Source organism: Macrotis lagotis, chromosome 2 (genome assembly GCF_037893015.1).
Source record: "Macrotis lagotis isolate mMagLag1 chromosome 2, bilby.v1.9.chrom.fasta, whole genome shotgun sequence".
Taxonomy (NCBI): Eukaryota; Metazoa; Chordata; class Mammalia; order Peramelemorphia; family Peramelidae; genus Macrotis; species Macrotis lagotis.
Window position 1 is genome coordinate 281840727 of NC_133659.1, and position 15105 is coordinate 281855831.

Consider the following 15105-nt stretch of genomic DNA (forward strand, 5'->3'; position numbering starts at 1 on the left):
TATCTTCAGAACTGAAGGACAAATATTATTTTACATCTAGGGATACCTAAGTCCATTCAAGGCTCATTCCTAGTGTCACTTCCTACATGAAGTTTAATCTGAACCTTTCAATTTTCTGTTCTTGAAATTACTTCACGTTTCCTTGACATACATTTTGTATTTTGTTATCTCTGTTATTTCCTCCAGTAGTACGGAATCACCTTGAAGGCAATTACTGGCATCATTTTTGTCTAGCAGAGCTACTGGTTCATAGTGGACACAATTAATCCTTGTAAAATATACTAATTTGAAAGAGCAGGATGAAGCATTATGAGCTGGAGCAGATCATTTCAGAGGGAGGAGAGAAAGGGAAATAAGGAAAGCTATATGAAAAAAAGCATTTGAGTCTGGAATAGGATATCTCAGTCAGTAAATTAAATAAAATAACATAAATAAGGATTTTATTCTACACATATTAAATCTACACATATTGTAATCTCTGATTGGTACATATCAATTGTGAGACTTTTTTAGCACATACTGATCATATGACTGTGGACAAGTCACAGATCTTTTCAATGCTTCTAAGACAAATAAGTACAGAATGAATTCCAATCTGCATAGTTAGAGGGAATTTCTTCACTTACTAAGAATTCCCTATATCTTTGGTTCATACCACAGGAAAATGATAGGCATACAACACATTTCCTTTTAGTCCCAAACAAGATCTAAACTTCTACAGGAAGCCCTTTCCAATCCCTCAATTCTAGCACTTTTCCTCTCTTAATTATTCCTCTTTATCATATATCTATCACATATCTATATCTATCTATCCATCTATCTAGCATGTTTAATGGGGAAACAACATTAGATTGTAAGCTTCTTGAGGGAAAGTCCTTATTAACCTCTTTTTTATATTCCCAGTATATGGCACTGCATAATATCTGACCCATAGAATATGCTTAATAACTGTTTATTTACTGATAAACACTTCAGGTCACTAAGTTATGTTCTATGCAAAGGAGATATATTTGCATAAATACAAAAGCAAGTTCTGCCTTTTTTCCAGTTCTATATATCTACTTAATATGGCATTAATAGAATTATCAGACTTATGCCTCTTAGATATAGGCCTCTTATATAGAGACCAATGAATAGCATGCTGGACCTGGAGTCAGAAAATTCTGAGTTCAAATCTGCTCTTAGATGCTTATTGCTACATGACTCTAGTCAAGTTACTTAATATTTACCTGTCATGGTTTCCATATCTGTAAAATGAGGATAATAACAGCACCATCTTAAAAATAACATAATGTTTTATTTCTATTAAGAATTTTACTATCACAATAAAGTGATGAAAAAACAGTAGCAAAAATTTATCTTTCTAATCTCTGTAAATAATCTTCCAACTTTGGTGTAGGGCTAAAATGAAATAATATTTGTCAAAGTCTCTACAAGCCTACAAGTGGTATAAAAGTACTAGTTTCAACAAAGCTTTTATTTTATTTTTTCCATTTTTGCATGTAAAGATAGTTTTACAACATTCATCCTTTTGCAAACTTAGTATTATTTTCCACCACAGTGTTGGAAAAATGTAGTGTAATGCTATTTATTCATCTTTTAGTCATTCAGGTGAGTCCATTTCTGCCCTTTTCATTGCCTGTTACTTGGCCCCCCTCTCTCTTGTGAAGGGTCTTTTCAGCCCCTAGCTTCACAATTCTCTCTCCTATCCAGCCTGATCTACTATCTCTACCCCTCTATCCACAGTAACTTCTGAATTTGTAACATCCTCTTTATGGCACTAATTATTCTCTGTAATGTTTTTCTCCTAACATCATGTTTTTGTGCAACTAATGCTCAACATTAAGTGGAATCATATCCTTACTCTTCTCTGACAAAACTATGCTTAAGAATTACTGTACCTCTAAAACCTTTCTTGTATAGTTATAATTGACTTCTTTCTCTAATTAAGAGAAAGGAATAACCTTCTACAATTGAATCTCAACAGTTTTTTGTATCGTGTACTTCACTGGAAGTTTGGTGAAGCATATAGAACTCCTCTCAGGATAAAATTTTTAAATCTATGATTACAATTTTAAAAAATATTATGTTTATTTTTAAAAACATTTTTATGATAGGGTAGAAATATTCATATTTAGTTATATAAAATATTTGCAGCTAAGCTTTATGGTTTATTCATTTGAAAATCACTATATTTAAATAAGAAATTAAAGTCAGCAATTCTTCAAAAATATTTCCTCCATTTATTTTTTGAAGAATTGCTGACTTCAATTTCTTATTTACAGTTTCCTGAAAATAAAGATGCAATGTTTTCCCCCCTCAAGTTCATGAATCCTCTGGAATTCATCCTTAGACTATTAGGTTAAGAATCTCTATTTTCTTATGCTATCCTTCTAATCTTCCCTTTTGGGACTATTGAGGACTTAGACCTATGTATTCTTCAATAGCCATGGTTTGTTGTATGTATTGTAATACTATTAGAATGGAATTTGCTAGATAACAGTATTTATTATAAGGTTGGTGTAGTGAATGTAATCCAATGGGTTTTTTTTTTCTGAAGAGCTCAAAACAAAATGCATCCTCACTGGTAAGGCAATTCTACAGCCTAATGCTGAGATTCCAGTTTCTTTGTGTGTGGTTTGCATGCTTGTCTTTGTATATTCATCTTCTATCTCTCTCCCTTTGGATTTCAAAGTCTTTGAAGCAGGAACTATGCCTTTTATATACTTACTCAATCTGGGCTACGTTGAGCAACAGTGGGTGCTCTGAAAATCATGACTGAATGACTTCTACTTTTGTTTTCCATAGATATCTCAATCCATCATCTTTCCTATGTCTCTCCCAGCTTTCCTCCCCTGTAACATCATGCTTATTTGTTGCTTGTCGCATTCTGAACTGAAAGGATGCTTCTATCCACAATGCTTTGAGTGGTTCAAGGAGTTGATTCAACTTTAAATTCAATTTCCAGCATCTTGCCATTATCACAGATTGAAAGGACAAGGGTTCTGTGTCATTGCTTTTTGATGTAATATGTAAAAGTGTCCTGAATATATTCTATTCAGACTGATAGCAAGAGGTGCAATCCTGCCTGAAAAAAAAAATTGACCTACTTTGTTTCATAGTACAAGACCAGCTTACTAAATGGATAGTGGATGACTGTATTAAGTTGAAGTGTTTATCAAAGAAATATAAATTTTCTGCTTTTTGAAGTATTTTTTCCCCTCTACACTACAGAGGAAATGGAGCAAGTTAGGCCCCTCATAACATTTAAGGTATTTCTTTACAGTAAATTTGGTTGTGCAATAATGCATTGTTTCTCCACTTATGTCTTTCTTTAACCCTTCATCTTGGTGTGAAAGTGACCCTGTGTTTTGTTTTGGCTAGGCAATGAGGTCAAGTGACTTCCCCAAGGTTACACAGCTAGGGAATTATTAAGTGTTTGAGATCAAATTTGAACTCAGGTCCTTCTGACTCTAATGCTGGTGCTCTATCCACTGGGCAACCTAGCTGTCCCAACCCTGAATCCTTAAAGGCAGTTCTAGGAGAGTACCCGTTGACATTAATGTATGGATCTTTCCCCATTATTTGTACCTTTTATCTAGGGTCAGTGAATACATGGAGTAATAAATGATAAGTGTATAAATGAATGATGAAATAAATAGCTAAAATATGCTTATATTAAAATTTTAATTTACATTAAAATAACATTAATGTGTTTTTCACTTTGTAGGTTGACTATAGACGCCCATCTATATTGTCTATACTTATTCCTAGCTATACCCTGATCAACTTTCAAGTCAATTGAGGAAATAGTTTAACCTAATGGGAAAAAAAAACACTGTAAATTTCTGAGTTGACTTTTTTTGATATGTGTGTGTATAGTCAAACTATCCATTAGAAACATTTATTTTGAATTAGAAGAAAGAATAAGTCTAAAGATGAGAAGAAATGACATGAAATGATAGCAACTCCAAAATGACCTAGAAAAGCAAACTCTTGATAAAAAATGGTAAGTATGTTGTAAAAAGGAAAGCACATTGACTTTATCATTCTTTCCTATAGAATCTGTTACTTTTGTAAGGCTACAAATGAATTTGTAAACCAAATGGAAGAGATCAAAAAAGTCGAGAAATTATTTCTTTCAGCAATTATCTGTGTGCCAAAAGGAGAGGAATGGCATCCAATAACAACACATTGGTATAGAATATACTCACAGAACATTATGGAGAGGGATGATGGAAGATTTTAAGTTACATTTCCTCACAAAGGAATGAACAGTTGTGGATGGGAACCAAGACTGCCAAAAATTTGGTATGAGATCAGTTTATTAATCAGTATGTATAACTTCAATAGGTCAGTAGAGTAGACAAGTTGGATTCATAGCTGAATAAATGGAGATTGGGTGGGATGGTTTTTGTAAATTTGCAAAACTCCTTTCATGAAACCAAGCTTCCTATAAAAACAAAGAGTTATCTTTTTACTATCAATATTATACTATTATTATATGGTGGTTTAACATGAAATACAATTTTCTAATAATGAGACATGAGTACTCCAAAGAGGTCAATAGAAAGTCATTTTTGTAGAATAAGTGAGTACATTGCAAGATTAACACCAAGGTCTAATTTTGTAGAAGAACAGGAGAAATATATTGAAGAAAGAAATGATAGGTTGGTCATGTGGTGAGAAAAAGGGATGACAGATGAATAGCCAGAGAGCTTTTCTGATATACTTAAAATGTCAGCAGAAAGTGAGGAAGGTCTCCAGATTGTTGAATGAACTGTTGTAGTGAACTTTTGGGAGTTCTTGGATGAGAACTGTGTAATATAGACAGGCACTGGATGATTGCAATCTGCATCCCTGGAGGGAACTTCTGAACAAATTAATTGAACTTCCAGCTACCTTTTTGTGGATGAGTAATTTATATAATACTTTCAGGTTTGCAAAGGACTTCTCTTGAAGTAATCCAGTGAGGTAAAATTAGGTATCATTTAAATATTTAATTTTATAATCTAGTTATAAGCATTTTTATATTCATTATAAAATTTAATGATATAATTTAAGAAATATCATTATAAAAACTAGGGAATTGTGTCTCTGATAAGTTAAATGATTTATCTGGTTTTTGTCTATTTATTTGGACCTGTGATTTATTAAAGTGTGGAAGTCCTAGTGAAGAAATTCTTAAGCTATTAACTTATCTGCCACTTGAAAGTCTTAGAGAGTTTCTGGGGAGCACTGAGGGGACTGTCCTTGGTTTCATAGAATATTGTCTATGATTACAAAGGTAGTAAGTGTCTGATGCAGAATTCAAACCCAAGTCCCAGAGAGCTATATATTATACCTCTGCAAGGAGCTAGGGCTTTAGAATACTTTACAAACTTAATGGTTGCAGCTCATGGAATCATACATTTAGAACCAAAAGATATCTATCTCATCTATAAGATCAGGAAACTGAGCTACAGAGCAGTTAAGTGACTTGTTTCAGAGTCACACACTTAGTAAATATCTGAGGAGAGATTTGGTCCTTGGTCTTCCTGACTCATGTTTAGTGTCCTAAACTGCCTTTCAAATTACATTATTAGTGATTCAAGTTTCATCAAGCACTAGAACACTACAGGATTTCCTAAGTATAATTCACAGATATGAAAGGAGATCATCCTAACTATCTAGTATAGATATCTGGACTTGATGTCTGGAAAACCTGAGCTTGAATTTTTGCCTTAGACACTTTCCAAGAAAGTTATTTCACTTCACTTTGCCTCAATTTCCTCATCTGTAAAGTGGGACTAATAATAGCACTAAGATCAAATGAACTAGTTTTTGTAAAACATTTTGCAAGCTTTTAAAGTGCTATATAAATGTTCGTCATAAAAGAAAATCAAGTGAATGAAATATATTCTTTACCAAGAAGTGGAAGATAACATATCATTTCTTCTGAAGACTTAAGTCATTGAATTAACTGAGTATCTGAAGTCTTTCAAAGATTTACTCCTTTACATTACTGTATGTGTTGTATAAATTGTTCTCCTGGTTCTGCTCACTTCACTTTGTATCATTTCAAACAAGTTTTCTCAGGTTTCTTTGAATCTATCAAATTCATAACGTTTTATGGTTCAAAAATATTCCAATTTGAATGCCACAATCTATTTAGTCATTCCCATTTATGGATATTCCTTTTCTTTTCAGTTCTTTATCCTGTATTTTTGTACATATGAATCCTTTTCCTCTGTCTTTAATCTCTTTAGTTATATGCCTATAATGATATGACTGGGTCAAAGGGAATATATACTCAGTTTACTGATTCTATGGGTATTGTTACAGATTGCTATCTAGGATTGTTGGATCATTTCCACAGCTTTATCAACTGCATATTAGTGTGCCTGAACTCTCATAATCCCTCCAACCACAACCATTTTTTCTCTTTTGTCATTGTTAATCAGATAGTTGGGTGTTGTAACCTCAGAGTTGTTTTAATTTGGATTTTTATTATTATTAATGATTTGGATCATTTTTATATGGTTGTGGATAATTTGTATTTCTTTATTTAGAAATTGCATGACCATATCCTTTCATCATCTAACTAATGAGGAATGGCTTTTGTACTTATACACTTCTATTAATTTCTTCTCTATCTTAGCTATAGGGCAGAAAGTAAGAAATTTGCCACAAGGGTTTCTTTCTATCTTTTTAAAAACTTACTTGCTATTTCCCTTCTAATTATAATTGTTGACTTCCCTAAATGAAAGTTTTAAAATTCCATGTCTATTTTATCTTCCATGATTATCTCTACTCCCTGTTTAATTAAAAATTCTCCCCAATCAAAATTTTAGAATTTCATTCTACTCTGCTCTAATTTCTTTATGATATGACCTTTTGTATTTGTTATTTTGGGTCTTATTGTGAGATATGATATTAACTGACCAATATTTAATATTAATATTTTTCTGGTAATAATGACTATAAGAAGTTTGAGGATACCACATTCAAAAGTTTGGGCCACCCAAAGAAAAGGTGTCTGTAACCTATATTATCAATGACTTTTGTCAGGTATACCTGCAATTTCAGGTAATGGGGAGACTGAAGCTTTGTGTCTTTTGAGATTAGGAGTTCTGAGCCGCAGTGGACTTTACTGATTGGATGTCCTCTCTCAGTTTAGCATTAATAAGATGTTCCTCAGGAGCTGGGGTCTACCAGGTTATCTAAGGACCATGTCAAATCTCCTGTTCAATCAGTGGTGAAGGCAGACCTATGAGTACCCCCTGTATTTCTAGCCTAGACAAAATGGAGAGACCCAACCTTGGGAAAAAACAATTGAATGTAAGAAATAGTATAAATATATATTATTCAGTAAAAACATGATCTGCAAGGACTAGGGGAGTGGTTATGTTTTGAGAAAGAGGAACATCACTTATAAAGATGCAGTGATACACTGATATTCATAAAATGTTGGAAGAAAATATTTAACATTTGAGAACATTCTATTTGAAAGATTTGAAGAGGAACATAGCCGAGAATAACATAGAATTAAAAGTTGTTGATGTGTTGTAATCACCCTTTGGGAAGGACTTTCAAAAGTATGAGTTGCTACTATGATTAATATTCCTACTTCTATTGAGTTTGAATGTTAAGGCCTAGTCCTTGGCTATCTGAATACAACTGATTTAGAAACCATCAGAACATAGCTGAGTGCTAGCTCAAAAGATTCCCATTATAAGGCTTTAATGAAGCCCTCTGATTATTGTTCAGTAGTGATGGATCAGTACTCAGTCTACTGGGGGTGGGCAAGCTGTCTGGTGGACTTTGATGGGGGAAGGATATGATTTGAGATTAGTATGGGTTAGAGAGGTTTTATAATACAGGGATGCGAGAGTACCAAGTTATCACATTTGAAGGAAAAACAGTTGAGTGAAGGACTACGTAAATTGGTGTTGAGTCCTATTATTATGCTAAGAAGTGATGACTAAATAAAGTGGGACAAATGAAAGCAAAAGAGGGGAGGTGAAACCCTCTGTGGAAGAATCTTGATTAAATTGTTTGAGAAATGAAAGTGTAGGTCAGTCATTGTCAAAATTAGTTAATAAAAAAATAGGATTCAGAAATATAGAGACCCAGAATTGGGTCTGTATATTGAATAGGAATAGAGTAGGCTCTATTGTTTTGGGGAAATACTAGCAAAGTTATTATTAACCCTAAGTTTCTGAAAAAGCAAAGGCCTATCTTTTAAATAATAATCTTCTACCTGTATATGGCATCAGAACTTGGGATTCAGGAGACTTCAAACAATGCAAAAAATGAATATGACTTGAATGTCAAGAGAAAGGCAACATGGTGGGTGTGATTTGGCCAAAACAAATGTTAATAATGATAATAATATTAATTAGCATGCAAATAAGGCTTTAAGTTTTACAGAACATTTTAAACATGTGATCTCATTTTCTCCATTCTGGGAAGTAGGTGTTATTAATATTCCCATTTTATAGATGAAGAAATTAAGACAGATAGCCTTACCAATGGTCATAGAGGCAGTAAGTTTGGTGATATAGCTAGGTATAAGAATAAGAAGCTGAATATAAATTTATGCTTTTCTGACTCCCATTCCAATATTCTACTCACAGTGCTATCCAAAATTTTAAAGAAGAGTTCAGAACAATAAAATAGGGACAGTGGGTGAATAGTTAGTGTTTCATGTTGGCCAAATTTCAGTTCTCTGTGTCTCAGATTTCTTAGCTATAAAAACAAAATTGAATAAGATTATCTCTGAGGTTTGATGCTCCTTCCACCTCTTATATACAATAATTTGAAAACCAAAGAAGTATGAATAGTAATGTCAATGTAAAATTATAATGCACATTCCAATTTGAAAGATTTTAAGAATAATATTGTATGAACATTGTCAACAGACCTTCTTGGTTCTTCCTCAAAATTTAATTTTTTCACAATACAGGTCCACTTATAGGAATTTCTTTTTAAATCAAAGGAACTATAAAAACATTTGGGGGTGCACACAAAAGGGTAAGAAATTAGGGAGGATGAGAAAACTTTTCCCCATGACTTGGATTTCCCTAAATTGAAGAATGATTTGAAATGTCCTAGTAAGTTTTCAGTTTTGCACAGTGTAGATGATCACTCATGTTTTTAAGGTATGTAAACCCTTGGCAGAGATCATCTAATTGAATCCTCACAATGATCCTGTGAAGTGGGTGATATTATCATTGTCAATTTATAGATGAGGAAACAAGTTCATCAAATGTTGTGACTTTACCAGGATCACCCAGCTATCAATGCCTGTGACAGGTAGGATTTTAATCCAGTTTTCCTTACTTCTTTAGTACCTTATCTACTATGCTGCCTCAATATCACAGATATAAAATATCTAGACAGAAATACTGTCTCCTCTATTTTCTAGTCCTATGAACATTGACAAGCCACCTAATTTATCTTCACCTCATTATCCTCATATTTAAGTTGAGGATGAAATTACTTAGAATGTCTACCTCACAGCAATATTTTGGGGTTCAAATGAGATAACATATGGATAGTACTTTGCAAAATTTCAAGCATCATGCTATAATCAGATATTATTTATTTGACTTTTTATCTGTATCTACTCACATTTATTTTAAAGAATAGGTGATGTCTTTTCTATGAGAGAAAACTGTGCTGGATATAGAAATGCTTTATAGAGTTAGAATCCTGGAATTCAGGAGCTTACATCTTAATTTCTAACTGTAATAATGACTCACCTTGGGTGCTCTGTAAAATGAGGATAGTTAATACTGTCTCTACCTACTTGGTTCATAGGAAGTGTTACAAAGTTTAATTAGCTAATGGTTCTAAAGTAGTTTGAAGAAGGCTCCTTCTAGTACAGTGTTAGATAATACCCAAGGAATTCTTGCTCGAAATCTGGATAACTGTCAAGTAATTAAAGGCAAATGCATTGTAGATGCTATATATGACTTCCATTAGTGTTCATCAGAGTTTTCCATACCCATTGAAGAAATGGCAGATCTCATACTGTTCTGAAATGGTTCTTGAAAAATACTTGCATTCCCTTTTTGAAATAACGTTTGCCATCTGCTTACAGAATTGTTGAGATGGTTGCCTATGAACTAAGCAATTAAATGTGCTAATACAGTAGCAGGGGAAAATGGTTGTTGCACCTGTTTTTAAAAAAGCAACAACAACGCAACAAACACAATAAGAATTCAGCCACAACTAAACAGAAAGAAACACCATCTGTTTTTCCTGTGAAAAAAGTCTTCAGATGCTTAAAAAAAAGAAAAAATTCAATTGCAGCCACTTTTTCAGCAAGATGAGGTTCTTTTTCCTCTTTCTGAGAAAAATGAATTTTTTTGTGTGAAGAAACTCAACCAACTAGTCCTTGAATATCTTAAATGAATGTGGTTCTCCAGTTATTATTTTTTTTGGAGGAGGAAGGAGAGGATAGGAATCAATGGAAGAGATGCAGGTGATTCATTTGGTCTTTTATTTATGATACTCCACACCATGTGGATCTGTTTCACTTTAAGAAAACTCAGGCAATGATAATTCAAGCTTAGAAAGCACATAAAGGAATGAGTTCATAGAATGCCAATGAGACTATAGAATTCCAGGGTTAAAGAAGACCTGAGATTTAATTTTGTCCAATCTCCTTAATTTGAAAACTAGGAAACTATCCCAGAGAAGGAAAATGACTTAGCTACAATCATATTGCTAGCTAACGGCACAACTGAGATAAGGACACAGAAATCTTTTTTCCAAAAAGGATCCATTTTGTGAGTTCTTCAAAAAGAAAATTATTTTAGTATTTTAAAAAATGATGAAAATAAGTTTTAAAGGACTCAGCTAATAAGGGAAAAAGTAGTTAAGACATAAATAGGGTTTTACAAAGTTTAGATTTGGTAACTCTATGCCTGAGGATCTTAACATGGTGTGTATCTGTGTGTCATGGACATTTCTGGCAGTCTGGTGAAGCCTATAAGTCATTTCTCAGAAAAAAATGTTTTCAAATACAAAAAATAAAAATTACGCTATTATAAAGGAAGTTGTTAATGGATATTTTTAAAAACCAAGTACCTGAACCAGGTTAAGAAACATGGATATATATATATATATATATATATATATATATATATATATATATATCCTAGATATACATGGCAACTTCACAAAAATTGACAATGTGCAAGGGCATTAAAGGTTCATAAATAATAGCAGAAAACAGAAATATTAAATATATTACTTTTGACAAATTATAACATTATAATTAATAAATTTTGAAGAAAAATTCAAATGTAAAAGGAAATGGAAATATAAATCCTAAAAATTTATGGATAAAAGAAAATATATAAAAATAATAAATATTTTGAATAAAAATTAGGTCACTTAGCACAACTTTTATGATATAGACAAGCAATCTTTATGGAAAAATTTATAACTAAACAATTCTATTACTAGAAGAAAAAATAACAAATCAATGAAATCAGTAAGAAAACTTTCCTAGAAAACAACAAATAAACTCCTCAATCAGATTACAAAAACAAAAATTATAAAAAACTGGAGGATCTAAGCAAAATTAAATAACATTGAATTGATGAATAAAGTAGCAGTTATTCTAAAAATAATAAAAGAGATAAATTGCTGAATTAGAAAAGTCAAAATGTCAATATGAGAAATGAAAAAAATTACAATTAAGAAGAAATAAAGGAAAACATTAGAAATTACATTGCACAATTATAGCACAATGAAACTTATTCCTTAAATAAAATGAATGTTCATAAAATGTAAATACCCAGATTAACTGAATAAGAACTAAAAATTTTAAATAGCCTAATCTCAGTAAAATAATTCAAAAAATCATGGTATTCCATCACAACTATATGTCATCATCTGCTCAGCCATTGCCCATTTGATGAACATACTTTCAATTTTTAATGCTTTACCACAAAAAGAGCTATGATAAATATTTTGTACAAATATATCCTTCACCCTTTTCCTTCATCTTTGGGATACAAATCTACTAGTGGTATTGCTGGGTCAAAGTTTTATAATTCTTTCGTTGTAGTTCCAGATTATTCCCAGAAATTGGTTGGACTAGTTCACAACTCCACCAATCATCCATGCATACCCACCTGTATTTGTCATTTTCCTTTTCTGCCATGTCAGTCAATCTAATATGTGGCATTTCAGAACTATTTTAATTTGCATATCTCTAATCAATAGTTATTTAGAGCATTTTTTCACTGTAACTATTAATAGATTTGATTTCTTCTTCTGAAAACTTCCTGTCCATATTCTTTGACCAAATAAAAGCTTTAAGGCTTGCAAAATACTTTACATATTTAGTCACTAGGTTATTGGTCAGCATGATCTCCTGAGCTGTAAGTACATCTTTCATTGAGTTAGGACTTATTGAGAGGATTCTCATACCTCAATTCTTCTTCCTTTCTGAATTTTCCAAGCTAAACTCAAGATTTTAGGGAAAAAGAAAGAAAGAATCATCAGGTGCCTTGCTTTAATTATACCCATACTCACCCCGGTAGGGTTCCAATAGGTTCACTGATTCTAGGGGTGTCAGGTGCCAGAGATTTTCTCTTTTCTCTCTCAGGTCAATAGCTCTCTCTTGTCATGGTTAGCTCATTAATTTTGTTCTGGTAGTGTTAATTTGAGTTCCAAAACAGAGATTGGTTACACTTATGTTATCTTGTATGATACTGATAATAGCTTTGGGAAGCAGGTGGTGCTATTATCTTCATTTTATAGATGAGGAACTTGTGCTCTGAAAGTAATCTTACAATTCTAATGTATTATAGTTAGAAATAGTCTTCTTGGACCTTCAAGCTTCATCTTTTTTTCTTATATATGACATTTTTTCCTGCTTCTGCTGCCTCTCACTTCAGGGCTGAATGCCATCCTTATTCTCTGCGTATTGATACATTCACATAGAGGAAGGTTTCCTGTCTTTCTATACTTGGGCAGCTTCTAAAAGCTATAAAATAAATGAAGTCTTCAGAATCATAAATCTTGTGTCTGATTTAATGTCTTTGTGCATCTCAATACATTCTAAAATAGGGCTTTTGTAAGGAAAAATGTATTTGGAATAAAAATATCCATTGCTTTTATGCAATGGATAGTCTGTACCTGGTTCTCCAGATGTAAAGTAGCTTATTATTGTTCAGAATGTTTACGCTTCCCACTCTTCACCAGACCAACCCCTCACTTAATAGTGAAGAAAAATGGCAAATAAATGATGAAAATGAAAGCTGCAAGGAATATGAATTCCACAGGGAATGATTGACAGCAGCTAATATGCCAAAAGAAAAGCAGGATCAGATCTACATTTTCCTTGTTCTTACCCCACAGTGTAACTTTTCTTGAAATGACACCTTCGCTGACTAGTTGCCGTTCAATCCTATACTCTGACTTGAAAATTGGTGTTACTCTGTAGTTATTTCACATTGGACTCTTTGTGACAAACACCTACAATCCAGTTGAAATAAACACCTTTTGGAAAACACAGCCTAGCTAGAGGCATTAGGATAAAAATTTATTTCTTGGGCTGTCTCCACCCAGCTGTATTTAATAATAATGTACTTCAACAAATTTTGAGTTTTATTTATTGTGCAAGCATCGATGTGGCTGGGGATTGAGAAAGATTGAAAGAGGAATAAAAGATGATCCCTATCCTTGTGGAGTTTATAGTCGGCTAGTAGGAAGTGTGCAGAAAAAAGTAGCAATACCAAATGGAGTGCCAATGGGCTTAAGAGCCAAATGTTTGAAAAGTTCAAGACTTGGGAGGCATATTTTGCATCCAAGGAGATCAAGGAAGGATATGAGGAAAGGATGACATTTACAGTTTTAGCAGGGAACATATGTAGTAGCACTAAATGGTCAGAGGGCCGAACAAAGTGTCATAAGGATAATACTTAACAAATGGAAGGCAGTTCATTCTCAGGGTCATACATTACTTGGGTCTTTCCTATCTCCCTTGATATATGTGAGTATTTTGTGCTTTAGAAAGGGTGGGTGATAGAGAGGGCTGAAAAGAGAGGAAGGAGAGAGTAAACAAAGTTAAATTGGACTGTTATAATTTTTCTCTAGTTTTATGTCTAAATCCAGGATGACAAATTGTGTCAAAAGATATGATCCCTTCTCATCAATGGTTTTCTGCTTTGAATTCACATCTTACCTGATAGATTTCTCACATTCAAATAAAGTTTGCTCCTAGTAAGGATAGGTCTATGCTGCACAGGACAAAATAAATTGTTTTTAAAAAATGGTCTTGCTTTCTGCACCATTTCACACAATTCCTTTTTCTATATTTCCAAATATACCAGGGAAATGATCTCACAAATCTCATTTTGGCTGCCAATGTAGATAATGAACTTCTATACTTTGCTACATATGCAAAAGGGCAAAATGTCTGGTTCCAAGAAGCACAGATAAATTTCTCATATTTCCTGATTTCTTCTATAAATGTTCTATGACTTTAAACACTTGAGAATTTTTCTGGCAACACATGTGTTCATGGAGGTTACCCCTTGGTACTTGCTAAGTATATAGATAAACAGATAAAAAAGTCAAACTTCTATTATTTTCTGTAAATTGCTCTGTACAAGGATTCTTCCTCCCAAAAAACCCAGGGGCTACCAGTGGCCAACCCATTGTAAACTCTAAAAGGTGCCTTGGGTCAATCCTAAGTAGGTAACCCGCACATCATTAGCCACCTGGAGAAGAGCAAATGCTTTTCTAGGCATGGGGTTCTCTATTTAATTTCCTAAATTTGGTTTTTAAAAATGAAAAAGAAAAGCCTGTCCAGAACAAAATGAGAAGCAGCATGGGAGTGTATAGAAAGGAAGTCTAGGAGTAAGAAGACTAGCATCTGACTCATTCGACTGGTGATTTTTAACTTCTCATTATTTTTGGTAAGTGTCTCAGAGAAAAGCTGTCAATCTGTATTAATTCAGTGAATTTCTATATTGGGAGTTACCTTGGTGAAATCACAGGTTAAATCCCAAAAAATGGGGTGGGAATGAGTAGAGGGAAAAAATAAATTAGAACTAAATCTATGGTATTGAAGCATATTATAAGATCTTTCAAAGG

The 15105-nt window shown here is 33.0% G+C and overlaps 1 protein-coding gene and 1 long non-coding RNA gene across 12 annotated transcripts in view; one reads left to right on the forward strand and one right to left on the reverse strand.

The window, feature by feature from the left end:
* Positions 1 to 15105, forward strand: part of TAFA2 (TAFA chemokine like family member 2) — a 615297-nt gene that overhangs the window by 376079 nt on the left and 224113 nt on the right. The window lies entirely within an intron of this gene.
* The window catches only part of LOC141515015 (uncharacterized), a 139928-nt gene that overhangs the window by 94673 nt on the left and 30150 nt on the right, over positions 1 to 15105 (reverse strand). The gene's annotated exons all lie outside the window — the stretch shown is intronic.